The 21,725-nt window shown below is 43.6% G+C and overlaps 1 long non-coding RNA gene across 1 annotated transcript in view; it reads left to right on the top strand.

Annotated features, from left to right (window-relative positions):
- The window catches only part of LOC142047401 (uncharacterized), a 48,858-nt gene extending 27,638 nt beyond the window's left edge, over positions 1–21,220 (top strand). Inside the window, exons 2-3 of the long non-coding RNA XR_012656643.1 lie at positions 19,084–19,653; positions 20,597–21,220. This is a non-coding gene — a long non-coding RNA (uncharacterized LOC142047401). The remainder of the gene's footprint in view (positions 1–19,083; positions 19,654–20,596) is intronic.
- Positions 21,221–21,725: the final 505 nt, after the last annotated feature.

Here is a 21,725-nt window from a genome sequence, read left to right as displayed (position 1 = left end):
ATTGATGTGGTCTATCATGTCATGGTAATTGGCCTCAGTAATCTCTTCAAAAGTTTCAGCCAAAGCGTGGGCAGTGCACTTGCACAAGTTTATAGGAAAAGCCACTGTGGTCCTTGTCCCAGTCAGGCTAACGTGTCCGCGCCACTGTGCCATGAGGGGTGGGGGGATCATTGCTGCATACAGGCAAGCTGCATATGGACCAGGGCGGAATCCACATTGCTGTAGAAGACCTTCCTGCTCTTCCCAGGTGACCCGGAGCAGTGATATATCTGGCAGGATAAAATCCTGTGGAAAATGTAGGGATACTGTTCAGTGCACTTCCCCCAGCTGCTCTCTGCTTTCCCCAATGCACAGAAACCCCAGTGAGCCTTGACTCAAGCAGCTCCCCGTCGCAGGTGAGTCGTGGTAGAAACATGGATTCATTAATCACTCATTTCCCATTACTCACCATGTCTTCGCTGCTGTGGCCTCTCTGTGCTATGTTTGCTATGTGTAAATGATGCTACAAATAGTCTACAAACTCCTTCACTGTGATTATAAACAATGCAGCCTCTGTAATAAATGTTTCTATTTCTGTTTTTTTTAAATGCCCTTGAATCCTCCGGCCCTAACACGTACAGATGTGAGACTACATAACTTGAGGAGAAAACTAAAGAAAAGCAAAGAAGATTTGGTGAAAGCAGTTATGAATCGGTATGCCAGAGAGAATAAGAGGCTGCAGGACTGGAGAGAGAAAATGCATCAGTGGAGGGAAACACAAAGCAGGAGAAAGGAATTGGCTACCAAGAAAAGCACAAAGCAGCCGATAAGCCTCCTGGTGCGCCAAATGGACTGTATGCAGTCACTGGTAGCCATGCAGGCAGATCACTACCATGCTAACCCCCCCCCCACCCCATCCCAAAGCTCTCTCCCTTGTGCCCCACTGTTTGCTCAAAACCCCCTTCTCCATCATCCTGGTTCTTAGCACTACCAGCTGCCCCCAACACCTGTACGTTCACCTACCAGCCCTGAGAACTACGACCCTTACCCTATGCACTCAACCCCCATCACCATGCAGCATATTAATCCTGAAGTGCAGCGGGCATTGCACAGCACTCCAGGCAGGACATATTCAAACTTCTGACTGTACAGTTCAGCACCCTCCCCCCCTGCCCTTTTATGTGCTGTATTTTTAATAAAGGATTTCTTGGCTTTTAAAACAGTTTTTATTATTGCAGAAAGTGAAACATACTGTACCCCAAGGGAAAAACAGGCACTACAAATCATTCTTGTAACCACTGCACTTCACTCCTGTGCAAGGCACCAAACATTACTGTTGGCTTTCAGCCTCAAATTGCTCCTTAAGGCACCCTAATCCTTGAAGCCCTGTGCTGGGCCCTCTAGTAGCCCTGCTCTCTAGGTGCTGTGCAAATTCAGCCTCCAGGTGTTGAACCTCGGAGGTCATTCCTCACTGAATGTTTTATCACCCTTCCCTTCACAAAATTATGGAGGTACAGCACGCGGATATAACCGCGGGGATGCTGCTGCTTTCCCCCCAAGTCTAGCTTCCCATAAAACACCTCCAGCAGCCCTTTTAAACGGCCAAAAGCACACTCCACAGTCATTCTGCACCGGCTCAGCCTGTAGTTGAACCATTCCTTGCTCCTGTCAAGCTTCCCTGTATACGGTTTCATGAGCCAAGGCATTAACGGAGGTAAGCGGGGTCTCCAAGGATCACAATGGGCATTTTCGACGCCTGGGGGCCCCTACTGTGATCTTCCGGTCTGGAAAAAAGTCCCGCCTGCAGCTTCCTGAACAGGCCACTGTTCCAGAAAAGATGCGTGCATCATGCACCTTTTCCAGGCCATCCTGTGTAAATGTCAGTGAAACGCCACGGTGATCCACAAGGAACAGCCTGGAGAACCATAGAGAAATACCCCTTCCGATTAATGTACTCGATTGCCAGGTGGGGGTGCCAAGAAAGGAATATGCGTCCCATCTATCGCCCCTCCACAGTTAGGGAAACCCATTTGTGCAAAGCCATCCAGAAAATGTCCTGCACATTCCCCAGAGTCATGGTTCTTCTTAGCAGGATGCGATTAATGGCCCTGCAAACTTGCATCAACACTATTCCAACGGTCGACTTTCCCACTCCAAACTGGTTCACCGATCGGTAGCTGTCTGGAGTTGCCATCTTCCAGACTGCAATAGCCACACCCGCTTCTCCACTGACAGGGCAGCTCTCAATCTCGGCCTTGCGCCGCAGGGTGGGGCGAGCTCAAGCACACAGTCCCCATGAAAGTGGCTTTTCTCATCCTAAAGTTCTGCAGCCACTGCTCGTCATCCCAGACTTGCAGGACGATGTGATCCACCACTCAGTGCTTGTTTCCCGAGCCCAAAGGGCGGCGTTCCACGGTGCTGAGCACGTCCGTTACTGCCACAAGCAATTTAGTGTCACATCATTGTGCCTCAGGCGAATTATATCATCGTCAGACTCCTCACTGTCACTTTGGAGCTGAAGGAATACCTCAACTGCCAAACATGATGTGCTGGCGACATTCATCAGCAAAGTCCTCAGCAGCTCCGGGCTCCATTCTAACAGAAATCGCGCTGCAGACTCACAATGGCACCAAACTGCTGGGATGTGTAAGCGATGCACCACGGGGCATCTGGGACAGGAAGTGGAATGACCCGCACCCTTCCATCCCCTTCCCACAACCCACAGCGCCAAAATGGGACGAGGTGCTCTGGGGGATAGCTGCCCACAATGCACCACTCCCAACAGCGCTGCAAATGCTGCAAGTGTGGCCACACTGCAGCGCTGTCCCTACACAGCTGTACAAACACAGCTGTAACTCCCAGCGCCGCACATTACCAAGTGTAGCCATACCCTTAGTCATAGTAATCTTAGTTGTGCCTTTTAACAATAACGAGTGATTTTTGTCAAAAATGTCCCTATAATATAGAGAGATTCCACCCATAATCAGAGATTTGCCATCCATAAATATATGGCTAGACAGACAAATTTTAAAAAACCTTAGTTTTCTGAAGCATGGGATGTCAAAATCCTAACCTATGAGTCCCCTGCAACAAAGCTCTCCTTGTTAAAATTCTGCACAGGCATGTTTCCTCTCTTCACTCTCAGGTACCATTCTTTCTATGTACAGTACAATAACAACTGTTCCTTTACTCAGACTGAACACAATAACCAGATCTTTGTAGAGGATAATTAACAGCCAGCAGTGAGTCTTAGCATTTATTCAATGGACTATGAATGAGTTATGAAAATTCTCTTTACTGGAGAAATAATAGGATCTCATACTGTTCACATGTGTTTTGCTTCTCGTGTGATATTGTATTTATATTTTTCATAATTTAATCTGAGAAATAGGCACATAAATGATTGTACATTCGTATTGATATAATGACTGCTGTATATATTTGTCTCCTTTTCTGTCACTAATAAAATCTCCAATTCATTCGCATCTGTTTCAGATTCATAGTGTCCACTCTGAGCAGGCATATTGCTGTACTGGTCAATATTAATGGGACTGAGCCTCAACAACTGTATCAGGATATTTGATGTTTGGTCTTTGATTCTGCAATTGGATCCATGAGGCTTTCACAGACCTAACTGCAGGATTAGAGCCCTAGAATCCTCAGAACCACAATAAAGGTGGAAATTATTTGGAAATTATATAGCCAACATCATGGTCACCATTAAAAAAAATCCCAATGGTTTTCACACAGTGGCCTATGCATTGGTGATGTTATTTCCTTTTTTTTTTTTTTTTTTTTTTTTTTTTAAGTATAAAGGAAGTGAGGCCCAGCGGTTAGCATGGTAGCCTGAGATCCAGGAGACCTGAGTTCAATTCCGTACTTGGCTATAACCATCCTGTGAGACCTTGGGCAAGACACTTAGTCTTTCAACGTCTCACTTCTCTACCTGTCAAATCAGCATAATAGCAGTTTTCTACCCTACCTGTGAGGCTGACTATAGTAAAGACTGCCGGGTGCACAGATGCTGTGGTAATGGGGGCCGCAAAAGAACCTTACATATATAGGAGAATGCTGTAGTATCTCAGTGTACATCTACACAGCAATAAAAAATGCTCTGCAACAGTGATTCTCAGAGCCTGAGTCAACTCAGTTGGGCTTGCAGGGCTAAAAATAGTAATGTAGATGCTCTGGCTGGAACCCAAGCTCCAAGGCCCTTGCTGAGCCTGAGCCCGAACATCCACACGTCTATTTGAGGCCCCACAAGCCCAAATCAGTTGACCTAGGCTCTGAGATTTGTTGCCACAGGCTTGGGAGCGAGGATACTTTCTGCTATGTAGATATACACTTAGAGATCACCCTGTAGTAATTGCTCCCAAGTGCTGATTTTGTTTAACATTGGCCACTAAGGGTGGTGGCATTACATACACTATGTTTCATTTTATCACAGGCTACCTGCCTGTCTGTGAGCCTCCATTTCCCAACATTGCTTCCTTCCTCACTCACCCGTTCCTGTAGAGCTTTAAACTTCTCCCTTCATCCCCTGCCTGAGCCCCATTTCCCTACTCAGGACCCATCCACCCTGTCTAGACACAGCTGCAGATTTCTCTAGCTCTCTTTCTGTGCCGTGACAATGACAGCTAGGGTGACCAGACTGTCCCGATATTTGCTTGTTTGTCCCGCGTCCCAACCGTTGTCTCGCCCCTGCCTCCCCCAGCCACGCCCCCTTCTTCCCCCATTGGATCCCTCCCCAAATCCCCGCCCCCTCCTCAAGCACGCCACATTCCTCCTCCCTCCCGGGCTTGCGCTGCTCAGCTGTATGGCAGCGCAAGCCTGGAGGGAGGGGGTGGCCCCCAGCACTCACCCTGCAAATTGCTCCAGTCCAGCTTCTGGCGGCGGGGGGGGAGGTGCGGCGGCAGATGCTCCGGCTTCCCCCCCACACACACATCCCGATATTTCATCTTTGTCATCTGGTCACCCTAATGACAGCACAGGATGTCTGGATGGGAATATAAATAAAACAGCATTGTTCTGAAATATAATTCATTCCTAAGCATTGAAAGGTATACTTGTGCTTTTGGTTTCATTATAGAAAATTAGCCTGTTGCTCTTTCTACTGTTTACTAACTCCATATGTGCAAAATCCATGGTCACACATTAGGACCATTTTACAGGGGATCCTAATGGGAAAACATGTCTTTTTGCTATGAAGCTGATAAGCAAGTTAGAGAGCAATTTGAGATGAAAAGAAACACTACCCTCTTCCTGTTGAAACACTGATGACCATTAATAAAAATGTGAGGGAGGGAAAAGCTTTCTGGATAAATAAAAAAATACTAAGAAGAAATAAAGTGTCTCAATATATCACCTCCTTCCTCCAACTTCTTACCCACGTACTAAGTCAGCATAGAAAGTCATAGGGTCCAGCTTGAGGAAGTGCCTGCTGTCATCGCACAACATAAAATCAACAGACCTTCTTCCTGATTTTCAAATAAACCTTGGTATTCGGTGAGACAGGCTATTGAAATACATGCATCTGGCAGATTTCCACAGAAAATGTATATAGACGTAATGGTTTTCATGATAAAAATGCTTGTGTAGAAACCTCATGAAGAGTTTGCATAAACCTTGAAACTGCACAAATTACCAGAGTCAAAGCCACACCAAAAAGGAGAGAGACACTGTTCCACTCAGTTCATTGGTAGGATCATCTCAACTGTGTGAGTAATTGCTCACAGAAAGAGACTTTCACAGACTGTGCTTATAAAAGCTTAAAGAATCCATTTGTGAAGAGAGAAGTGAGTGAGCCTACTGAGTATGAGCCCTCCTGACAAGGGATCAGGATAATGCAAGCAACTCATGCTGTGACAGAGACCAATCCCACCTAGAACCAAGCTCCTGTAGCAAGCAGGAAGACACTTTAAGACCATGTGAGATTACTTGAAGCATCACAGGAACCTGCCACTGATAGAAAATGAGATAAATAACAGAATCCAGAAATGTTTGATCCATGCAAATGCCTAGTCAGTGCTGGAATGCTGAAACAATATTGCTGTTTTTGGGACAGTGCAATCAATGGGGCAAGGCATTCACCTGAGTAATTAGGATGTATTATGATGTGACTGATTACATCTAACTTACATTTCTAAGTGGCTAGTGCTGCCTCTGCTGCTATTTAATTTTATGTTATTTGCTAAACCACAGAAAAAGAGCTTTAGAACACACAAACAGGAAAGTCTTTGAATTGGTCTTGGAGCTGTGAAATACCTGGAAAAGCATCCTGGTTATTACTGACATGCAAATGAGTGCACCATGCAAACCACCTTGTTCAGGATTCCTGTCTCCAGGAGAACCATGAACAGGAGGCTTTTATACAAGTGCAGGTTTACCCAGGCCAGGATGCATCCAAGGGTATATTGTTAACCCCAGCAAACGTGTAATGCTATTACTCAAGACACTGAACTTCATGGCTGTTCTATAGTTGTTTCTATATTATTAGTTGTTGGAACAAGTCATTCCCAGTGAAAGATCTCTTTCAAAAGCAGTGTCTTAACAGAGGATGGGGAATAAAAACATGCCATTAATAATAGAGTGATGTGACGTTGCAGTCTATATGGTTTTATAAAAATATGCTAATGAGTGAATATAATGCAACTGGAATATGCTTTATGCAAAAGGTGTCTTGTAAGTTATCGTTACAAAGCTTATAATCTACTGAGTGTGGTCATCCTATTTGTATAAAGGTATCACTCTTGTATCTGGGACTAGAAATATGAAATAGAACTCTGAGGACCTATTGTAATTATGCAAAGTGTGGGTATTAATGGTGGTTTGGAATCTTAATGGCTCCCATCAACCAGGACAATTGACTGGGGCTCTGTTTTCAGGCAGGCTTTCCTGTGAGTCATGCTGGGAAGAATGAAGGCTTGGGGTCTTACAGTGACATGTGATCATGTCACATGAACTGGAATCCACCTTTAACCTGCTGCTTTTCCAGTGATGGGGGGTGGAAACCCAGAGGGACAAAAGATTCCCATCTTATGCAAAAGATATATAAAGGGGTGGAACAGAACAAAGGAAAGGAGAGAGCCCCCGATACAATTTTGCAACCCCGTTGTGCAGGGCCAGCTTTAGGAAGTGAGGGGCCCCATTTCAACAGGGCCCTGGCAGGGATGACTTAAAAAAAACAAAACAAAACATAAAAAAACATGTGGGGCTTGTACTCAGCGAGTGGTGCTCCAAGTCTTCGGCGGTGGGTCCTTCACTCGCTTTGGGTCTTCGGCAGCACTGAAGGACCGACCGCTGAAGTGCTGCTGAAGACCCAGAGCAAGTGAAGGACCCACCACCAAAGTGCTGCCAAAGACCCAGTAGGGAACCCGTTGTTAAGATTTTGGCAGCTCATCATTGGCTACAGGGTTAGAGAACAGAGAGAGTTCAATGCCATGAAAGGACTCTCAGGTTGTGTGTCAAGGACACTTCTACTGAGAACAATACAAAATTGTTAAGATCCTTATTAAAATGAAAGAAAGAATCATCAAAGATATAAAACACAGAGTCACAAAGAAGAAATACAATTCTATGGCCGCTGGTGGTAACATTCCTATTCTAAAAGGCTACTTAAACTAGCATACTTACACCCTTCCCTGAAGACCTTGTAGTGGGAGACAGAGGAACAGCCTTGTCTCTGCCATACTCAATAAATTCAATGGTTCAGGCTTCCCAAGTTGGTAGAGATTAGGTTAGAGTGTTGAGTAGCTAAGCTATATTGAAAAGCTAAGCCGATAGCTTGATAGAAGATAGGAAGGAGCGACCGCTCTGCATGGTTGTTTGCCCTCTTATAGGGTCCTGGTACTGCCTTAACCAAGGCCCAACCTACCATGCCCAAATATTATTTCCTCACCCAGATAAATCTCCAGGTAGACGTACTCTATAGGTTAACATATTATGACCTACATTCATATGTATTAATATCAATTATCTCATCCCCAAAACCCATTATCGTTGGCTTAACTTATGACTTCCATGTTCTGCGGAGTACCCCTGCAGTTACCAGTCTGTTCCAGACCCATGGTAAACATATTCAGTTCTCTGTTCAGTTCCCCATTCAGCTCCCCAAAGTCAAAAGGGGTAGGCCATTTATCTATGTCAAAGGTTACAAATACTCATACTAACTTACTCTAGCTAATCATACAGGGTACAGGCCTGTAGATTCCTTGCATTACAGCCAACTATTATAAATGTTATGAATAACATATACTGGAATTCAGCATTAACAAAACTCAAGAAAATAATATAATCAAACCAATGAAGAAAACACATTATGTAATATAGCAAGCTAACAACCAAACCAGCCTGATGTGCTGTAGCCTCAGAGCTAACAATATTCATCCCCAGACCCTACAAAGTTCTTTAGGAAAAGCAAGGAACACCAAAGCTGAGACTCCTGATATTTCTAAGATTTAAAAAAAAACAAGCAGGAAAAAAACCTGTTTTAAATAATCTTCATTGTTCTCTTTATCTATCATAAAAATAAAAAAGGCATAAGCCCAATTTAAAAAAAAATCCTTTGCAAGTGCCCTTAAAACAGCCAGGTGATCAGATAGAAGAGTTCCATTCCTGTCCTCTTTGTGCCTGTTCAAGTAGTTGTCTACACATTGCCAGATATGCAATAGGAGTATTTAGCAAATTAATTCTATGGTGTGACATAAATATGTTTGCATCCTTTCTGAACCAGGAATTGTTCATGGGGACATGGCAGATATTGCACCTGAGAGTAAAATAACACAATTGTTATTTTAATTATTGCTGTCTTTCATTTATTTCTGGATAGGTGAGGGAGGATTGTCTGTAGCTCAGCCATACGCAATAGACACCGATGGCATTGCACAGAATGGTTTTGTGACTATGAAAAAGAAAAACAGTTCCTGACCCTGATTAATTCTCACTCATTTTATTAATGTTCTAGTCTTGGTTTAAAATAAGTATTACAAAATGGTCAAGCATTCTTGGTGTGAGTGGTCATAAAGCTCACATGACTTGGTAAATAACGTTACTTACCACTGCGTTTGGAACACCTTTTTATACACAGTAACTTCATCGCAGCTACAAATGACAACATGGATTAATATACAAAACATGTCAAAATAAGTCAATGGCTTAATAACCACTATTTAGGATTTTCCAAATCCATTTAATAACTCTAAATTATACTGACATTGTATTGTCTCAGCCAATCAGCACACAAGGATGTTATACAATTACTGACCCATAACAATACACTTATTTCTCAGTTTTGCAAATCTCTGAATGCTGATTGGCTCATGGTTTTGTTTTTGTATTGGTATACAGTTACATAAATCTCTGTATGCTGGCTAAGGGCCATTAGCCAACCCTAACAAAGGGATTTGCATATGTGCTGTACAAAATTCATCACTTTCAATAACGGTGTGCTTAAGTATCTCCACCCATATGCATGTAACAGACACCACTTTACTCCTTCCTTTGAATACAATGCCCTGGATCATCCCCTCGAGATCTGTATAGGGAGAGGCTTTCCTCAGACCCACCTCCTGGGCACTATCTCCTATCTCTTCCAGATAGGGTGACCAGAGGGCAAGTGTGAAAAATTGGGATGGGGGTGGGGGGTAATAGGTGCCTTTATAAGCAAAAGCCCCCAAAATTGGGACTGTCCCTTTAAAATCAGGACATCTGGGTCACCCTAATTCAAGAGCCCTCAGAGACCTCCCTGCTGATCCAGCATCCCTGCTAGTGGGGAGAGAGCAGGGTCGGAGGAAACACATATCATCCAGCCCCATAGATACCTCTTGGAGAAGATAATATAGCCCCAGGCAATCTTCTTTTAATCACGTAGGTTTCCCCCATCACCTGAACCACCCTTGCAACAGGAAATACTGGAGGCCAGAGCTAGTACAGAGGCCTTGGCTTCCTGTAGAGCCTTCAGATTTGGGGACAGGCCCTGTAGCTTTTTCCATGGTGGGAGTAAGCAACTCCCACCCCACAAAGGGGACAATGAGAGATGTCCACCAGAGGAGGCTTGCTGAGCTTTTCTCCCTCAGTATTACCTCCTGTGGGTGGGGTGTGGATGACCTGGGCCAATTAAACTAATAACTAGAATTACTCTTGGGCAGTGTCTACAAGAGGCCTAAACTTATATGTCACACCATAACCAACACCAGCAGTAGCTCCAGCCTTGCCAAGAGGCTGAAAGGAGTGCTAACATAGCCAAGGCATTGGTGATGTTAGGGTTTTATCATGTAGTGCAAAGTTAGATGACACTAGCACCCACTAGAGCCTTGTGTATACTAGTGCTCTCACCATTGCCCCCTTCAGTGGTATCAATACTGATAAAACGTAGAGAGAAAAGGTCTAGGGCAGAGATCAAAAGGAAAGAACTCACAATATTTAAATATATTTACTCTTAGCTATAATTTGCTATAATTTCTAATCTCATTTTGCTACCCTGTTGGTGCATCCATATCACATACTAAAGGAATCCCCTCTCTCCTTCTATTTACACCCTTCAAATAGCTGTAGGCTCATTGCCCATTTTTTAAGGTATTTAGGTGTTGTGCTGCTCAGCATTGCAAGGCCTAAGTTACTTAGGATATGTTTACATTTTGAAGAGGAAGTGTAAATTGCAGCTCTAGAAGACATAAAAATAGAGTGTAGCTGGGGTGGTGGGAGGGGTTAGCAGCCTTGAGTACCCATCCAAGATGCTAGGCTACATTTCTATTTTTAGCATGCTGGCACAATCAGAGCTAGCATGGGTAAGTCTCCTAAAACGAGCAATTTCCTCTCTAGCTCAAAGCGTAGCAGGACCCTTAAACAGCTAAGTCCCAAGGGACTTAGGTGCCTAAGTGCCTCAGTCACTTTTGAAAAATGTGACTTAGCTGGGTAAGTCACTTAGGGCTTGCAACGCTGAGTGGAGCAACACACAAGTACCTTTACAAGTCTGGGTCATGCTTGCTTAGCCAAGCTATGCATATTTACCTGTGTTAATCTTTCATTATAAATAACTCATTCCTGCTCCTAATCATTTTGCTTGACCTTCTCTGTACTCTTCAGTTTGTCAATACTATATCTCACTGGTAATTTAGTATATTGAACTGAAGGGAATGTTCCAGGTACAGTTGCACCAAAGCCTCCTGTTTCATGATGTTATGTATTTAAGCCCTAGCACACTTACAAAGTTATGTCTAATTTGTTGTCCACTCTCACCTCTAGGTCTTCTTCAGCACTGATGTTTCCCAGGTCTCAATCTCAATCTGCATTCTAGATTATTATTGCCAGGCATTGCTTGTATTTTTCCAAGTTAAATCTCATTGATATTGTCTGCTCATCTTTCTAACATCTTTCAGTCCATTTGCATTATTTCTCTATTTTCACTAGTGTTCATAACTTATCTCAGTTTAGTATTATCTTGTTACTGTGCACCGTCTCGCAGATTATTAATGACAGTGTTAAATAAAACTCATCTGAAATCTGATCCCTCAGGTAACCCACCATATACCTCCCTTCAACACCATCCATTGTGATTTATTGTTACACTTCGTTGTAACCATTATTTTCATTCCATCTGACAGGGAAGGGGAATAAAGTTTTGTTGTCCTGGTGTAAAGAATTAACAACAGTCCATAAACTGACTTTGGCTTTCATTTGTAAAATTAAAATGGGCCTGTGACAAACCTTTAAAGGTCATACAGAATTTCCTGTTTTATTTTTCTGTTAGTCTCTAACAACTTATGACATTTGATATCTTCATCGCTGAAATTTCTCAAAGTTGTCAGCAGCGTACACTGGAGCCTAATTGCAGTGGCCATAACTGGTTGTTTATTCAATTTATTTTTCAGAAAATAGGCAGCTGAGATCTAACTGTACATTGTTCTAGTTTTTAATAAGCATGTCATTCTAGCCATTTAAAAAGTTTCCAGGAAGCCTGCAGTTATTATAAGCTCATGTTCGCTGCCCAGGCTAATATTTAATTGAGTTTTAGCTATTAATATTTGTCAGCAGTTCAGCACAGGAGATGCCAATACTGTACCATAATGTTGCCTAAAGTGATGCCTTTTCTCTGTATTCTATTCCAATGGCCAGAATGATTAAAAGACACTTTCAATTCCTTAGTGTCTGATAACATGATTTTTCTGTTTTTGTGCCTGCAAAGCAGCAAACAGTTAAATTTTCGTGTATCCCTGTAGGCTGAGAGTTACTGCAGTAGAGAGGAAAGGCCATAAGCTCCATCTCATGTCAAAAGTCAGTGAAGAGAAAGGGAACACTAGTTCCAATTGCCTTTTCCTACAGATGCCCCATTGTCAAACAATGATGTGATCATTCCAACTGCTTTGTTACTCAGCTATTGATTTAGCCTAAAAATAAACAAACATTTTAAAAGCCGTATCTAAGGCTAGTCTGCTTGGAGCTGGTCTAAACAATATGGTGGTAGAAATGCCAGTGCTAGCACCAGTGGATATGAAACAGTGCTTAGACCAACAGAATGATAACCACTGAAAAAAATCCTCCAGGTTGAAAGTTCCTGGGGGAGCTGCACAGATGTGAATTAGAGCTCCTGTTTTTGCCAGTGCTGACCAGGCTCTGGGCACAAAGGACGTATCAGGCTATATTAAGTAAGTCTGGCAGATCTGGAAATGTTCAGATCTGGAAATGTCCCTGCCAGTCCATAAGTCTGGGTCTTCAGCTCTTATTATTATAGTCACAGCACTCAGAACTGTGGTAGGCACTTTATATTTGTCAACAGGCAACAGCTCACCACAGACTTGCAGGAGCATGAAGTTACAGGAGGGAACTAATTTTGTTCTCACTTAAAGCTGGAGAATCTGAGCTCCTACCTCTTTCAAAGAAGGTTAAATCAGCACAACTAAAGGTGGTACAATCTCTAGTGACTGTGTCACCAAAGAGGATGAGATACATTGTTATATCCTTTAGTATTTATTTGCCATTGCTTGGGGCACTGTCTTAAAATGGTGAAAGTGAATACATCTTTCTTTATTCTTGTGTTTGAATGGAGCTGAAATTGGGTTGGTGGTTTTATATTTAACAAAACAACTTCAACTCCTCCAGTGTCTGCTGTTTGTAAAGACCTATGCTGATCTACAGATTAGTTAAATTCTGGGAATACTGTTTTACTGAGCTGCAGCCGCTGAGTCAGTAGAGGGAGCACAAAGCTACAGAGTGGTCTGTTTGGGGTATGTTTGTTTATTTTTATGTAGTGAAAGCAAAAAGACTTCCCCTCATCACATAATTTTAAGAAGGGGGTCAATTCTTGGTCTTAAAAACCACTGACCAGTCCCCTTAAAAGCTTTCAATTTAAAACAAAACACAGAACTGGCACCTTGCCATGGGACTCTGCAGCTTTTAACTGACCCCACATGTAAAGTCAACCTGGAGAGAGCTGTAAATACTTTCATCCAGCCCTTCAGCCCCCTAGAGGCATGTTTTTCCTGTGAACTGTGGAGCCAAAGTTCTGCTAAAGAAAGCTTTAAATCTGAAGCATTAAATACCCTCCCATGTAGTTTGAGAATAAATGTGTTTAGTCACCAAGACATAATGAACAGTAAACCAAATGCATAAACTATGGGCAAAATGAGCTTTGTGTTCCATGCCTGAGAATACAAACTTCTGAAGTAGTTTTTAGTTTAAAAGGGTTGATAGGCATGAGCTGCCTGGATATTGGCTTCCCCACAGTTTGTGGGATGTTTGGAGCAGAATCTTGGGCTTCTCTCTCCCCCAGCTCTGGGAAAAGGGCTGTTTAGTATTTCAGAGGCTGGGGAGAGGCACATTCAGCACATTTCACATTCAGAAGCCTCTTTTAAACAAATATTTGCTCTTAGGTTGATGCAGTTTAATAGGAATTGTATTGATACGTCACATAAAGTTCTTTAAATTTAAAAAATATTGACATAGATACTGAGGGGGGATGTGTCATTTTTGAAATAAATCTCAGACATTTGTTATCAGTAAAGATAGTTCAGATGAGTCCAGTAGGAAAAAGCATTGATCTTAATTAACTCTCTACAACATATTGGGAATAAATCCCTTCTGTGCTACAAAAGTCTCCTTGTTAACATTCCGTAACCATAAGACGGTACTAGGCAGCCTTCTAATGCTGTGGACTGCAGTCTTTCTTGGATGCACTTGGGTTTGCCTGGTGCTTTGCGACCAGCTTCCCACTTACACTAAGCTGTGTTTCAGATGAAATCTGGACTACATTGCACCAAGTTCTACTTCCTCTACTAACTTCTTCATTATGTGCATTTTTCTTTCCCACAAAATCCTAAAGGAAAAAAGCATGCATAAAAGCATTTGCATTTAAAATATGCTGTTAAACACTTCACAAATGGAAGACTTTGAGATTAGAGCCCTTTTCAATTCTTACTGCATGGCAAGAAAATAATAGTCAATGTAATAATTAGACAATGATACAGGAGGCTGTCTCTTCTTCCTGTCATGTAAAACACCAAAACATACTTGTTATCAAAGGTGGCTTCAGGACCAGTGAAAACCTGCCCACTACTGCTCCCCCTCCATGTATTCTAAAGGGGCTGATTACTTTGATTTATTCACTATTAATGTATGAGTGTTGAAGTATTTTGCAGTGCAGCAAATCCAAGTCCCAGAGAAAATAAATTATAGATTCAATCTGGAAGAAAAAAGGAAAAACCAAACAAAGGACATATTTAGTTAAAACAAACTTTGATGTTTTTGATTCAGGAAATAACATGGTTCCTTAAGCTTCAATTCTGCAAAATGTTAAGTGAAAGACTGTTTCCAGCAGAGTGCCCTGATAACAACTTGAGATTTTGCTAAATTTAAAGATTTTAGTGTTCATTTAATTCTCTGATTAAGAATTCTAGATAGGTGGGTATTTGATGGTAAACAGCAGGAATCTTTGTCCCCTTGTGAATGCTTCTGCTTAATACTGAAGTTTTAAAAACTAGAAGAAGATGGAGAAGAAAAGACGGATTTTTTTAACGTATCTTATATGTCATAAACTAGAACCAGACCTCCAGACTTTTGCTTGTCGGCTTTGCATTCACTAAACAGAAGATAATTTAACATGATTACAGGTCTCCATTTACAATTGAAGTTCTCTCACCCCTCACTCAAAAATAACTTGCATGAAGAAAAAAATGGCTTTTCTTCCTTTTTGTTCTTTATTATGTATAAAGAAAGCCCAAAAGATTTTAAATACATTGTTACCTGCTTGTCTTTTTTTTTTTTTCTTGGTATATCTTGGCATGTTAAGTCTTCTCTCTCCTGTTTTAATACAGGACTTCTTGGATGAGTTCCTAATGGAAATGACAAGGGAAGCGGAATGAATCCTTAACAGAAAGAGCTTTTGGCCTAAGTGTATTGGTGACACAGGTGTTCGCAAACACAAAGACATTTTTTTTTGAACAGTCTGAATAAAAATCACAATTAATGAGGTTCACTTTCTTGGCATCTATGATTTTTACCAATTCTCCTGTTATCCACAGAGTCTGACAGAGAAGACAAGGCTTACATTTCTATTGTTTAAAATATGCTGAATGTAAAAAAAAAACAAAAAAAAAAACAAACCAACACTCCCCCCCCACACCTTTCTTTATACATCACAGAGAAGCACCCCCCCACCCCCCAAAAAATAGGGCATACATTTCATTTTTCTCCCAACACTCGTGAGGATAATTAGTACTTATCTAGCACTTCTAATCTGTAGATTTTTAAGCGCTTTACAAAGATGGGTAAAGGTAATCTGAGTTAATATCTTTGATGGATAAAGCAGAAAAAACTTTTCCCTACATCAGTGAAGATCTGAGTCTTTCACCTCCCCAGATTGGATAGCTACAAAACCTAGAACAAATGGGTTATCTAAAAATGTACAAAATACCACACTGGAGTAAAGTGGACTGTACGGAGGAGAATTCCAATATACTGTAGATAGTAAAATTTGTCTAACCCCCTGAAGTTTGCTACACTTGTCTAAAGTACTGTATACTTGATAAGTAAAACCTCCTGCCCCAGAAATCCAAGGGAGGGTGAAAGAACTCACTTGAAGATTTGTCTCTCTGAAAAAGACCTGAGGAAAGAAAAAAGATCTGTTCCAGGGCTTGTAGAATAAGTGTATTTAGATACTCCTCCTTCAGAAAGGACCAAGATACAAGCAAGGTTTGTGCCATAGTTTAAATCCAGGTTCCCAGAAAAACTTGCTTACAGAAAGATCAGATCTGAGAATCATTACTGTAGAGGATTTTGAGAAATTATCTCCTAATATACAGTTGAAGATAGAACTAGTTGTGGTCTCTCTTTGGCTTGAACCGCTACAGAAATTTAATGCTGACAAATCAAAAAGGGATATATCCAGAATCGTAACCCTTGTAAAAATGGGAAATCTGTATCATCTTAATCAAAGGATATGCCACCCTGAGCTGGATCTGTGTCTTGTCCCTTGGCCTCAGGTGACTTCTGCGTGCTAAAGGTTAAGGGTTTGTTAAAGAATATCGGTTTTGATTAAGTGTCACATATAGTGTAAAACATCCTCTTTATCATTGGAAGTGACGGTTGGGGGCCAGACAGTGCCTTTTACTGAGCTTAATATAAATTAGGTGTCTTAGGTAATGGGTGGTTTTCAGACAGGATTGATCTTTCTATGGTCCAGTGAATGTAGGTATGCTTGGTAAGATGTCACAAAAGCAAGTTTCCTGGCACCTATACTAATAGGCTGGTTACCCCTTTTGGAGCAGGACTTGAAAAATATAGCACAGGAATCCCCCCCTTTCTAACTTTATCATTTTCTTGATGTAATGGGCAAAGGTCTGCGTATCCTTCACTCCTTTGGTATTTCAGTAGTTGTATTTGCAGTATCACTCAGTGAATCTTAAGCCATTCATCTTTTTAGTCACTTACAGCTCCCTAAACTTGCATGAACTTAAAGATGAAACCATTATGAAGTAGTCTGGGTTACTTACTATTTTTATCAACATACGGACTTTTCAAAAAAAAGTCTCAAGTACCCCACCACCACAACCAAACGATTTCTATTTCCCATTAAGTCCTCTATAGAAACGGAGATTGCACAGAGACCTAGGCCTGGTCTACACTACGCGTTTATACCGAATTTAGCAGCGTTAAACCGATTTTACGCTGCATCCGTCCACACAATGAAGCCCTTTAGATTGATATAAAGGGCTCTTAAAACCGATTTCTGTACTGCTCCCCGACAAGGGGAGTAGTGCTGAAATTGGTATTGCCATGTTGGATTAGGGTTAGTGTGGCTGCAATTTGACAGTATTGGCCTCCGAGAGCTATCCCACAGCGCACCATTGTGACTGCTCTGGAAAGCCATCTAAACTCGGATGCACTGGCCAGGTAGACAAGAAAAGCCCCGCAAACTTTTGAATTTCATTTCCTGTTTGGCCAGTATGGAGAGCTCACCAGCACAGGTGACATGCAGAGCTCATCAGCACAGGTAGCAATGCAGTCTCCTGAGAATCGAAAAAGAGCTCCAGCATGGACCGCACGGGAGGTACTGGATCTGATCGCTGTATGGGGAGAGGAGTCCATGCTAAGAGAACTCCATTCCAAAAGATGAAATGAAAAAACATTTGAAAAAATTTCCAAGGCCATGATGCAGAGAGGCCACACCAGGGACTCAGTACAGTGCCATGTGAAAGTTAAGGAGCTCAGACAAGCCTACCAGAAAACCCACAGAATCAACGCGATAAGTCCGGCGGCCAGGCGCCAAAACATCCATTCTACGCTGAGGCTGCCATCGCATTCTAGGGCTGTCCGCCACCACTACCCCAAACACCTGTCCGTGGATTAGCAGGTGCGGGTGATAATCTCAGCCAGGCTGAGGTTCTCGCTGGATGGGGAAGATGAGGAGGAACGAGCGAGGAGTCCAGCTTGCAAGAGGCACACTTGCACTCCGTTCTCCCCAAACAGCCAGGAGCTCTTTTCTCCTCTGACGGAATTTACCCTCCAACCTTCCCAAGCTACTATCCGCAAACACAATGAGCATGGAAGGACTACCGCTGAGCTCTGTCCCTTGGTAGATATAGACTCGGTTACAAAGCCACAGCGCTTTTATACATGATTAATTTGCCCCCTGAGGACTTCGGGATGCATTCGTGGCCACGTACAGTTACTGGAAAAGTCTGTTAAAAAAAATGTCTGGAGATGGGCGAGAAATCCTCCAGGGACATCTCCATGAGCTCTTCCGGAGTGTACTCCAAAGCCTTGGCAGAAGTTTCTGGGCAGCGCTGCTTTATTCTGTCTCTCCATGCGTAGGCACACTTGACCGACGCCGTGCCTGTAGCAAGTAATCTGGTATCATTGGCATGACAAAGCCTAGCTGCATATGGTCCTGGTTGGATTGCTGGGATTCAAGCAACATCCGTTCTTTATCTCGCTGTGTTATCCTCAGGAGAGTGATATCGTTCATGGTAACCTGGTTGAAATTCAGGACTTTAAGTAAGAGGACAGAGATGGCCATTCCTACTGGGCTGTTTGCCTGTGGCTTAAAAGAAATCTTTCCCTGCAGGTAGCCAAGCGGGGGAAGGGGGAGCGATTGGCACTGAGCTTTTCCGTGTTTGGCTAGCAGGGATCTTCCCTGCTGCCAGCCACATATTTGGGGGAAGGAGGAGGGAGGGGAGTGTTTAGCAGGGATCTTCCCTGCTACCAGCCACACGGTGGGGGGGTAAAGGGGGGTGTTTAGCAGTGATCTTCCATGATACCAGCCACGGGGTGGTTTCTGCTGCTGCACGTTAACAGGAAAGCAGCAGCACTCAATGGGCTTTGCGTGCTATTTGGGAAAGGAGGGCGCTGGATAGATGAAGGCTGCAGAAGACAAAAGACAATGGCTTATCAAAGCCACATGCAATCCAAATTCTGCTGCCCGGATCTGCGTCTGTGATCTGTAACATCAAAGCCGCAGGCACTCACTATTAAGATGCAAAGTGCCACCTTGTAGTGAAAACACGTGTGCTATGTAAGGTGAATAGTGGTGTTCACCGTGAAAGAGTATAACTGTTGTTCTCTAAAATGTATCTTTTAAAATACTTCTCTCCCTTTTTTCCCTCCCTCATGCAGCTGCAAATTTTTCAAGCCTCCCTACTCCGTCCCGAAGGCTATCGCAGATAAGGCGGCGGAAAAAAAGACGCAAGAAGAAATGTTTTCGGAAATCATGGAAGTGACCCACAATGAAAGAGCTCATCTGAATGAGTGGAAGGATGTGGTAGCAAAGTACAAGAAAGATGCCAGAAGGGACCAGCGTGAGGACAGGAGAGATGCTCGAGATGAGAGGTGGCAGCAGGAAGATCAGCGGTGGCAGGATGCAATTCTGGGGCTGCTGCATGATCAAACTGACATGCTCCAGCATATAGAGGAGCTTCAGGAATGGCAGTAGGATCACAGAGTGCCGCTGCAGCCCCTGTATAACCACCCTCCCCCTCACCATGTTCCTTAGCCTCCTCACCCGCCAGACAAGTAAGAACTCGTGGGGGAAGGCTCCGTGCACCCGCCCATTCCACCCCAGTGGACAGCCCAACCAAAAGGCTCTCATTATTATGAAATTTTTTTTAGTGGCCTTTTCCTTCCCCTCCTATCATCCTCCCAAACCCCACCTGGGTTACCTTGTCAGTTCTCTCCCTCTTTTTATAAGTAAGTAATAAAGAATACATGATTTTTAAATGAGAGTGACTATTTCCTTAGAAAGCAAGCTGTGATCCAAGGAGGTGGGGTGGGGAGGTGGCTTACAGGGAATGAGTCAATCAAGGGCGGGGGGCGGTTTCATCAAGGAGAAACAAACACAACAGTCACACTGTACCCTGGCCAGTGATGAAACTGGTTTTCAAAGCTTCTCTAATGCGCAGCGCTTCCTGGCGTGCTCTTCTAATTGCCCTGGTGTCTGGCTGTGCGTAATCAGCGGCCAGGTGATTTGCCTCAGCCTCCCACCCCGCCATAAAGATCTCCCCATTACTCTCACAGAGATTGTGGAGCACAAAGCAAGCAGCAATAACAAAGGGGACATTGGTTTGGCAGAGGTCTGAGTGAGTCAGTAATGTGCGCCAGCGCACCTTTAAACGGCAAAATGAACAGTCTACCACCATTCTGCACTCGCTCAGTCTGTAGTTGAACAGCTCCTGACTACTGTCCCGGTTGCCTGGCTTCATGAGGCAGGGCATCAAGGGGTAGGCTGGGTCCCCCAGGACAACTACAGGCATTTCAACATCCCCAACTGTTATTTTCTGTTCTGGGAAGTAATTCCCTTGCTGCAGCCGTTTAAACAGATTAGTGCTTCTGAAGACACGAGCGTCATGAACCCTTCCTGGCCATCCCACGTGGATGTTGGTGAAACGTCCCTTGTGATCCACCAGTGCTTGCAGCACCATTGAAAAGTACCCCTTGCAGTTTATGTAGTGGGTGCCCTGGTGCTCCGGGGCCAAGATAGGGATATGGGTTCCATCTATCGCCCCCCCACAGTTAGGGAATCCCATTGCAGCAAAGCCATCCACTATGACCTGCACATTTCCCAGAGTCACCACCTTTCGTAGCACCAGCTTAGTGATTGCTTTGGCTACTTGCATCACAGCAGCCCCCACAGTAGATTTTCCCACTCCAAATTGATTCCCGACAGACCGGTAGCTGTCTGGCATTGCAAGCTTCCAGAGGGCTATTGCCACTCGCTTCTCAACTGTGAGGGCTGCTCTCATCTTGGTATTATGGCGCTTCAGGGCAGGGGAAAGCAAGCCACAAAGTCCCATGAAAGTGCCCTTATGCATGCGAAAGTTTTGCAGTCACTGGGAATCGTCCCACACCTGCAACACTATGCGGTCCCACCAGTCTGTGCTTGTTTCCCTGGCCCAAAATAGGCGTTCAATGGCTAGAACCTGCCTCATTACCAGCAGGAACTCCAAAGCGCAGGGGCCCGCAGTTTGAGAGAATTCTGTGTCCATGTCCTCATCACTCTCGTCGCCGCTCTGCCGTAGCCACCGCCTCCTCACCTGGCTTTGCAGGTCCCGGTTCAGCATTGACTGCATGAAAATGCGCGAGGTGTTTAAAAAGTCCATGATTGCTGTCTTGAGCTTAGTAGGGTCCATGCTTGCCATGGAATGGTGTCTGCACAGTTCACCCAGGAAAAAAGGCGCAAAACGGTTGGCTGCTGCTGCTTTCACAGAGGGGGGGGTGAGGCTGTACCCAGAAGCATCAGCAGCAATGTTTTTTGCCCCATCAGGCACTGGGATCTCAACCCAGCATTCCAATGGATGGGGGAGACGACGGGAACTATGGGATAGTTATGGGATAGCTACCCACAGTGCAATGCTCAGGAAATCGACCCTAGCCTGTGTACACAGACGCACACCGCCGAATTAATGTGCTTAGTGTGACTGCGTGCACTTGACTTTATACAATCTGTTTTAAAAAACCGGTTTCTGTAAAATTGGAATAATCCCGTAGTGTAGACATACCCCTAGAGAGTAGTATAGGGATGCTAAACCGTAACTTTCTCTGCCTGAGAAATAAGAGCAAACATGCATTTACAAAGCCATCAAATGTATCTATTTTCCTCTTTATGAAACAGACTCGACCCCCGCCAGCTCTGTGCATAGCATGACCAAAAGCTCAAACCAGTGTGTGTGGGCAAGAGCCTCCAATTCAGAGACTGGAGCCATAGACCCCTGGAAAAGAAAGCATGTATGGAAGAGACCATTTCTGACAGACCTTTTCAGAAG

This window comes from Chelonoidis abingdonii, chromosome 10 (genome assembly GCF_003597395.2).
Source record: "Chelonoidis abingdonii isolate Lonesome George chromosome 10, CheloAbing_2.0, whole genome shotgun sequence".
NCBI classification, from domain to species: Eukaryota; Metazoa; Chordata; order Testudines; family Testudinidae; genus Chelonoidis; species Chelonoidis abingdonii.
Note: the sequence above shows the minus strand (reverse complement) of the source record. Positions and strands in the feature narration are given on the sequence as shown.